This window comes from Diabrotica virgifera, chromosome 7 (genome assembly GCF_917563875.1).
Source record: "Diabrotica virgifera virgifera chromosome 7, PGI_DIABVI_V3a".
Lineage (NCBI taxonomy): Eukaryota > Metazoa > Arthropoda > Insecta > Coleoptera > Chrysomelidae > Diabrotica > Diabrotica virgifera.
Genome location: NC_065449.1, coordinates 184,421,168 through 184,431,139, shown reverse-complemented (window position 1 = coordinate 184,431,139; position 9,972 = coordinate 184,421,168).

Genomic DNA, 9,972 nt, shown 5'->3' with positions numbered 1-9,972 from the left:
GTTTCTCAAAGTCAACCAGACATACGAATACGTTTTAGTTGACATAGTCGAGGAAATGAAGCATTTTGGCTCGCAATTTTTTCGTCCAGCATGGATTTACTTGAAATTTTCACAGAAGGTAGAAAATAGTCCAAGGATAATTTTCTATATCATGCTGCTGTACGGTCAAACCTTGGGGGTAGTTGCCACCCCATCTCGGGGGTGGGAATTTTTTATTACATTTTTACCGTGTAAATCGATGTAAAAAGTAATTTTAAGAAAAAAATGTTTTTTACATTTTCTTCGTAAAACTAATATTTTTCGAGTTATTCGTGGTTGAAAGCAACAGTTTTTCGACGGAAAAAACGACTTTTTTAGAGGGTTTTTTGAGAATAACTCGAAAAATATGCATTTAATCAAAAAACTGTAGATATCAAAATTGTATCTTTTAGCAACACAAACGAAACTGTATGTCTATAATATTTTTACGACCAACACAAACCGAGATACGGCATGTTAAAGTTCAGCTTTTTTCGTCAAATGCATAATTTGAAATAATCAAAGCCAAATAACGGGAAAACTTTGCATTTTTCCAGGAAAACTTACATGATGTTTTTTCAATCATACAATAAGATCTTTCAAAAAAAATAATAAAAAGCTTCTAGCTTAAAAATTGAGCAATTTATGATCAAAGAAAAAGTCGGTACCTGTTTTTCTCTACGAATAAAACAGTGAAAACAACCCCCTAACTACCCTTGTAACTAAAAATTAGTCTTCGCCTTTCTGAAATTCTTTTTATATTTATATTATCAATACACCCAAGAAGTGTGACCTTTTTAAAAGGCCGAATTTTGGAAAAATTGGAGTTTAAAGAAAAATTGATTTTTTGCAATTTTGAATTTTTTATCATTTTCTTCAAAATATCTCCGAAAATACTGGAAATTCAAAAAAAATGATAGACTACTAAATTGTAGCTTTTTTAATAGCTAAAATTTCCTGATGCATATATTTTCATTACAGTGAACAGTTAGCGAGATATAGCTGTTTAAAACATATATTTACGAGCAAACATCCCCGTATTCGAGCTCTTTGAACCCTCAATTAAAAATTAAGGGATCTTACGAAATTTAATTTACACAGTTTTATTACTCTTCAATAATCCTACAAAACTATTATTGAAAAGACTTTTTATCGCCAAAAATGAAGGAGCTATGTTTATAAAACTAATTTTTTTTCGAAAAATTCGAATAGTCCCCTTATAGAGCATTTTCAATGTACCTATATAATACTACAGAGCCGTTTCGTATACTGGATGGCTAAAAAACTATTTGTATGTGTATTTTTATATATTTGTAAATTCGTATTTTTGTGTAAATAAATGTTTTTGTAATTTTTTAATTCACTTTTTTTTCTGTATAGATCTATTAAATTGTCTACTTATAAAAATTGCAATGTTATTAAGGGTGGCTTTTAAGGGATGCAATATTATGATATTATATCCTAAAGCATAAAACAATCATTATTTAATCAGTCAAAACCAAATTTTACCTATATTAAAGTTTACAATGTTTTTATATAATTTTTGAAAATAAGGGTAGTTTACACCCCTAAAAATAATCAACGCCATTGAGCATGATATAGAATATGAAGTACAGGGTAAGATGATCCTAACCCCAAATTTTTATGTAAATTGATGCAAGCAGAAATTATTCTTTAAGGATAAGTAAACTTTTCCTGTTTAAACTTAAGTTTATAATGTTTTTATATAATTTTTGAAAATAAGGGTAGTTTACACCCCTAAAAATAATCAACGTTCTTGAGCATGATATAGAATATGAAGTACAGGGTAAGATGATCCTAACCCCAAATTTTTATGTAAATTGATGCAAGCCGAAATTATTCTTTAAGGATAAGTAAACGTTTCATATATAGCTCCAACAAGGGTGGTTTTAAGGGTTGAAATATTGCGATATTATCTTAAAGCACAAAACAATCATTATGTAACTAATAAGAAGCAAATGTTGACAATATTAATGTTTAAAATGTTATTTTATAATTTTTTACAATTAGGGGTGCTTTTCACCCTTAAAAAACCAAAAGCGTACAACGGCTCAATATAGAAAATGAACTAGAGGGTGAAATGAGCCTAATCCCAAATTTTTGTACAAATCGATGCTGGACGAAAAAATTGCGAGGTTTTGCCATTTTTCCAGCTTCATTTCCTCGACTAACATCTCGAAACCGTTATATGAGTGTTTGTAAAGTAAATAATGGGGTTCTAATAGTGCCAAAGGCTTTTCTAAATCACAGTTGGTTTCCTATTAAGCTATCATCTAGTTTTATGTAGATACGTTCATGGATCATTCGCAATTTTTTGCGAAATGCCAGGGAATCAAACGTAGGAATAGTTAACAGTGGTTTATTCCAGTAAAATAAAAGATCAAAGACTAACCGGCCAAAAAATTAAAATAACAATTATACAATAAAAATGAAAAATACAAATCTATTAAATAAGAAATTTCAAGGACAAATTGAACATTCTCTGTAGAAAGCTTCTTATCAAAAACCAAATGTACTCCGAATCCCAATTTTCCCATCTTTCGTTGAAGTATTTCGCAGTTCATCAAGGTTATATGGAGCGACGACACGGGCTCTAATGAGTCTTTCTAGGTAGTTCAAAACATTCTCAATTGCGTCTAGGTCTTCTCTGACCGCTTGACAATCGAGAACTTGAATACCAACCTCTTAAAGATATTGAATTGTTTTTCTAGTAAGGTGCGGGCGAGCGTTATCTTGCATAAGAACGAAATTATCTCCAATAATTGGAACAAAAGGCACGATATTTTCTTCAAGGGCTTCTCCTATATAGCGATCAGCAGTCAGGGATCCACTACGAGACACTGTTAATTCTGTGTGACTTGCAAAGCAGATGCGTCATCATATCATAATCTGTAAACTGTAAACTGGAATACATCTGCGGATCCACATAGTGCACATCTTGACTCATCAATTAAAAGAATATTAGCCCCGTCGTTAATATTAGTCTAAGAGCTAGTGAACCCTCCGACTAACGGTCGTCCTGTAAGGCTAGAAATTTGTTTAGTGATAATTCAGACGGGCTTCCGACGGGGAAGATCGACACTGGATCAAATATTCACAGTAAAACAGATCTTGAGCAAAGCATGGGAACACGATATTGATGTTCACAACGTGTTTGTAGACTTCAAACAGGCATACGACTCAGTCAAAAGGAACAAACTATACTATATATTGGCTGAATTGGCAATACCACACAAGTTAATAAGACTCATTAAAGCCACAATGGATGAAACTCAGGCATGTGTACGAATACAAAACCACCGGACAGACTTTTTTAACATTTCGCAGGGACTAAAACAGGGAGATGGGCTGGCCCCAACATTGTTTAACCTGGCACTGGAGTATGCGGTTAGGCAAATGCAAACTGGACGAGAAAATCTACTGACCAACCGAACGGTTCAACTGGCCGCTTATGCTGATGATATCAATATTATGAGTAGAACATCAACAGGAGCACAGGAAACATATGCAGAGTTAAAAACACAAACAAAAATGCTAGGTCTGGAAATTAACACAGAAAAAACAAAAATAATGACTCAGACGAGAAGAAGTATAGTCCCAGAAAACATTATACATGAAGATGACATTGAAACGGTTGAAAAGTTTACATACCTGGGAGTAGAAATATATGCCGACGGATCAGAAGATGGAGAAATAAGGAAGAGAATAACGCAGGCAAACAGAGCTTATTTTGCCCTCTCCCATATATTTCGGTCAAAAAATGTCCACCGAAATACAAAGATGAGAATCTATAAAACCTTAATTCGACCAATAACATGCTATGGCAATGAAGTCTGGGTGTTGAAAGAAACATCCAAAAACAAACTCGACACATTCGAAAGGAAAGTACTTAGGAGAATACTAGGACCTGTGAGGGAAAATGGAATCTTCAGAAGTCGATACAACAACGAGCTTTATCAACTTTATAAGGAAACGCCCCTGTCAGACTTCATTAGATTACAAAGATTGCAATGGGCTGGACATGTGATAAGAATGGGAGAGGATAGGCTACCAAAACGAGCACTGAATGCTAGAATGCAAGGAAAGAGACCGGTTGGGAAGCCACGAAAGCGCTGGGAAGACACAGTAAACAGCGACGCACAAGCCCTTTTAGGAGTCCGTGTATGGAGAAGAGCAGCCACAGACAGGCAAGGGTGGAGGCAAAAAATAAAGGAGGCCAAGGCTCAATTTGGGCTGTAGTGCCGTAGAAGAAGAAGAAGAAGAAGATAATTCATAGCACACCAAGGCTAAAAACCATGACCTGGCAGGCATCAGCCGTGCACGTGTATCTACCAGGTGGATCGAAAAGTGCAAATTTAGGGGGTAAAATAAACTTTCTCCTATAAAGTTTAAATTTAAGTATATGTTTGAGTAAGTCATTTAGAAGAAATGTGTACAATGACAGGGGATTCTAAAGAGCATAAGACCTTGCCAGGCGAGGGGAAAGATTATGGGTTTTTCCTAAAATATTTTTTTGCATCGAACAAAGTTTTATTAGGTTTTTTGAATCATTCCAAACAGAAAAGATCTTTGGTAATTTTTCTCTTAAGTTAATAGTTTTTGTTATATAAGCGATTAAAAATTTTGAAAATTGCGAAATCGGCCATTTTTAACCCTAAATCGGACATTTAACTAAAAATTTCAATGTTGCCAAGGTAGGTAGATATTCTTTAAACATTGATTGATGAAATCCCGAAGAGTTTTTTTGCAATACAATATCGGAAACCCCTTTGTTTTTTAATTGCAATTCAAGCGGACGCGACACTGTAGTATAAGTGAGGACGTTTGAGTTGGCATAAATTCATTACCTCGAGAATGGGCAAATTTCAAGAGCAATCCTCAGACAGGTCGATTTTTATTTTTAAATTAGGACTTTTTGGCATATATATAATACTAGTGACGTCATCCATCTGAGCGTGATGACGTAATCGATGATTTTTTTAAATGAGAGTAGGGGTTGTTTGATAGCTCATTTGAAAGGTTATTTAATTTTATATTCAGTAATATAGACATTAACATAATTATTTATACAGGGTGTACAAAAAAAATGTTTATTAAATTAATTTACACAAAAGGAAGACAAAAATTGTGTGTACACCCTGTATAAATAATTATGTTAAGGTTTATATTACTCTATAGAGAATTAAATAACCTTTCAAATGAGCAATCACACAATCCCTACTCTCGTTTAAAAAAATCATTGATTACGTCATCACGCCCAGATGGATGACGTCACTAGTATTATATATATGCCAAAAAGTCCTAATTTAAAAATAAAAATCGACCTGTCTGAGGATTTCTCTTCAAATTTGCTCATTCTCGAGATAATGAATTTATGCAAACTCAAACGTCCTCATTTATACTACAGTGTCGCGCCCGCTTGATTAGCAATTAAAAAATAAAGGGGTTTTCGATATTGTATTGCAAAAAACTCTTCGGGATTTCATCAATCAATGTTTAAAGAATATCTACCTATCTTGGCAACATTGAAAATTTTAGTTAAATGTCCGATTTCGCAATTTTCAAAATTTTCAATCGCTCATATAACAAAAACTATTAACTTAAGAGAAAAATCACCAAAGATCTTTTCTGTTTGGAATGATTCAAAAAATCTAAAAAAACTTTGTTCGATGCAAAAAAGATAATTTTAGGAAAAACCCCTAATCTTTCCCCTCGCCTGGCAAGGTCTTATGCTCTTCAGAATCGCCTGTCATTGTACACATTTCTTCTAAATGACTTACTCAAACACATACTTAAATTTAAACTTTACAGGAGAAAGTTTATTTTACCCCCTAAATTTGCACTTTTCGATTCACCTGGTAGATACACGTGCACGGCTGATGCCTGCCAGGTCATGGTTTTTAGCCTTTGTGTGCTATGAATTATCACTAGACAAATTTCTAGCCTTACAGGACGACCGTTAGTTGGAGGGTTCACTAGCTCTTAGACTATATTCCAATCGACATGTCTGTTCTCGTGCGAACCTTAAATGTGCCATACGGTGTGATCTCGTTAACAGTGGTGGAGCAGTAGCAGGCAATCTGGCTCTGATTCCAAATTCCCTTAATCTGTGTCTAACCGAATTATTGACACTTATCCGAACATTATGGACTGCGGAAAGATCATTTTGCAGTTGCCTAGCTGTAACATGACATGGAATGTAGGTATGCAAAGTCTGACACGTAAATACCGGTCATTTGCGGGTTTCCTGCACTTGGGATGTCTTGGAACTGGTCTTCTTGTGCAGCTTCCAGTTTCTCTATGCCTTCTTAAAGCTCTTGAAACGCTGGATTGGTGGATTCCCAAAGCATCAGCAACATATTGCTGCGATCGTCCATCTTCAATTATTAGCGCTACGATTTGGACTGCTTGTTCTGGCGTTAGGTTACTTTTTTTTTTAAACTCACCTCCTCATTGAAAAATCAAGTAGACATAATAGTATGGTATAACTAGACCCAAACCCAGACATTCAAAGTGAACTGTTGTTCTGAAGCTATTTTCTTGTGGCATTTTTGCAATTAACTAGTTTTGATGTGAAATAAACCACAATTTTACTAAAAAAATGATTTTATTAACGTTTCGACGTCCAAATCGGGTGTCGTTTTCAAAATACAAAAAATATTAGAAGAATATTTTTTACCAAGGAACAACATTTTTGTTTAATTCATTAATATTTTTTATTTCCCATCAAAACTAGTTAATTTAAATTGAAAGTTATCCTCCAACACCAAATTGTTCTATATGGTCCACATAATGTTCAGAAAAAAGTCAAACCATTTTGAGCGTCGGGTTTGGCGGGGAGAAGGGGGAGAAATCGGTAAATTCGCAGTTTTTAGGTTTTTCTTCAATATATCTAAAACTCTGCGGTTTAGCATGAACAACCTTCTATACAAAAATATTCTACATTAAATTTGAAATAAAAAAGGTCCTATGCATAATCCTTCTGAACTGAACGGTTCCAAAGTTACGGAGGTAGTAGAGTATAATTGGTCCAAAAAAAGGCCTAACCCAAACATCCAAAGTAAAAGTTTTCCTCCAACACCAAATTGTTCTATATGGTCCACATATTGTTCAGTAAAAAGTTACACCATTTTGAGCATCCGGTTGGGGGGGGGGGGGTTGGAAGATGGGGGAGAAGTCGGTAAGTTAGTAGTTTTTTTTTTTATATTTTTCGTCAATATTTCTAAAACTATGCTTTAGCATAAACAATGTTCTATACAGAAATGTTCTACATAAAATTCAATAATAATAATAATAATTCTACATAGATGTTATGAAATCAACGGTTCCAGAGTTACGGAGGGTGAAAAGTGGAGGTTTTCGATACTTTTTATATTTTTTGGGCAATTTTTATTACTGATGAAAGAAATTTTCTTTATCAGGATTGTGTTTTGTAAATAAAATTTGCTATTTCAGTGGCCGATGGTATGTTAGTGATAAGCCCTTGAAGAAACATCAACCTCACCAACCAAAATCATCATCAATTGCCCAAAAAATATAAAAAGTATCGAAAACCTCCACTTTTCACCCTCCGTAACTTTGGAACCGTTGATTTTATAACAATTATTTATACGGCCTTTTTAAATTTTATGTAGAACATTTCTGTATAGAACATTGTTTATGCTAAAGCATAGTTTTAGAAATATTGACGAAAAACGTAAAAAAACTACTAATTTACCGACTTCTCCCCCTAAACCGGACGCTCAAAATGGTGTAACTTTTTACTACTACCTCCGTAACTTTGGAACCGTTCATTTTAGAAGGATTATGCATAGGACCTTTTTTATTTCAAATTTAATGTAGAACATTTTTGTGTAGAAGGTTATTCATGCTAAACCGCATAGTTTTAGAAATATTGAAGAAAAACGTAAAAAAAACTATTCTCCCCCTTCTCCCCGCCAAACCCGAGGCTCAAAATGGTGTGACTTTTTTCTGAACATTATGTGGACCATATAGAACAATTTGGTGTTGGAGGATAACTTTCACTTTGGATGTCTGGGTTATGCCATCTTTTGGATCAATTGTTGCAACGTTTTGTTTACTGTTTTCTTCGTCAAAAACACGCTTCAATTTGAAATGTTATGGGTTTGTAGACATCTTAAGGAGACCGGAGGAGGAAAATAGACTAGTATTACAACATTCTGTTAAAAATTAAAAATTACTTTAAAATTTTTTTATATTTTAAAAATTATGCGATACTGACTACCTTTCTTTCTGATCCGTCTCTGTGTTTTTAATTTATTTTCAGGTAGATATATTTCATATATTTGATTAGGAATTAATTCGGAGTCACGGAATTGTTTCCTTTTTGTGAATTGTACGTGGGAGCATTTTTTTCGGTAAGATAATTTATTTTATATTTTTATTTATTAATATACCCAAAAATAAATAAATACAAGATATGGTTGAATTATGTATTATTGTATATTATTTCTTGGTTCTTATTAATATTTTTGACTAAAAAAAGAAACTATTTTTTTGAGAAAAACATTTTTTTTTGATTTAGCTTAATGCCTCGACAACTTATGGCCATTGACATGGTACAGTGGATTTATGCAATCAGGTACCTAGTGTAGTGTGTGTGTTGAGTAAATGTCTTGTTACTTAGCAAAGTCGACGTTATTGTCTTTGCAAAGAGACGCTTATTGTATCCGAACGTCTGCTATCCCTCCGGTCAGTATCGATCCCACAAGGATAGAAACTATGTTCATTTATTAATTTTTAATAAATGAAAAATTAATACAGTAAAACCTCGATATAACGGACCAATTGGAGGGACGGGTAATCCGTTAAAGCCGGAAGTTCGTTATACAAAAATACGTTTAAAATGAATCAAAAAACTTTTTTTTGAAAGTTTTGTTTGCACTTTTGAAGTTTGCTGTTTTTTATACTATTATTAGAAATACACTAAGCACCAAAATTAACGCACCACCTTAAAAATGGGACATTTTTTATGTCATGTATTTCCTAAACCTGTTGTCCGATTTTAGTTATTTCTTTAATATGTTATAGCTTTATTCTTCAAGAATATCGATGTAATAATATTGTTGCTAAACAGATAAGTGTCATTGTATACCGGGTGTAACAATGATAGTGTGTTTTTTCCTCAAAGTTTGGAACACCCTGTGGAATATTCTAGCATATATAAAATATTAAAATTAAAACTAAACTGTAGCCTTAGGCTTTCTTAACATTATGCTTTTCGATTCATTAGCTTATGTTGGATAATAAAAAAGTTAGATACTTTAACAACTAGCCATGTTCTTCATCAATACATTGTGCTTCTAAATAAGTGCGACAAACTTTAAGGGGTAATTCTGCATAAAATAATTACACTTTTATAAAAAAGAACTTTTTATAATAAAACCTTTTTATTATTTATAGAAAAGAATATAAAATAATTTAACGATAAACGATTCAACGATAAAATGCTTAAAATTCCAAAAATTACACTCTAATAAAAATAGTTATTTATGAAACAGTTCGTGAAGTATGCTTTTTGCGAACGCACGCGATATTTAGAGCACGAGCGACAACGGAGCGAGTGCTATAAATCGCGTAAGTTCGCAAAAAGTACTTCACGCACAGTTTCAAACAATATTTTATATAAACAAATATAAAAACTGTAACTCTTCGTCACTGGAATTAATTTCTGTTCTACAATTTTTAGAACTTTGAAATTTAAAAATCCTAACTACTTTCAAACTACAAAACTGTCAAAAATTTTGTTGTAAGTCATTGCTCATAATATTGTCATCACCATGACAATGCGAAAGTTAAGGATATTTGATTATATGAAAGTGTGCCAAAAAACCCATTGAAAGTGTGCGAAAAAGTAAATCCCATTTAAATACATTGTTACTTCAAGCACACTTTAAACTCTCCACGCACTGC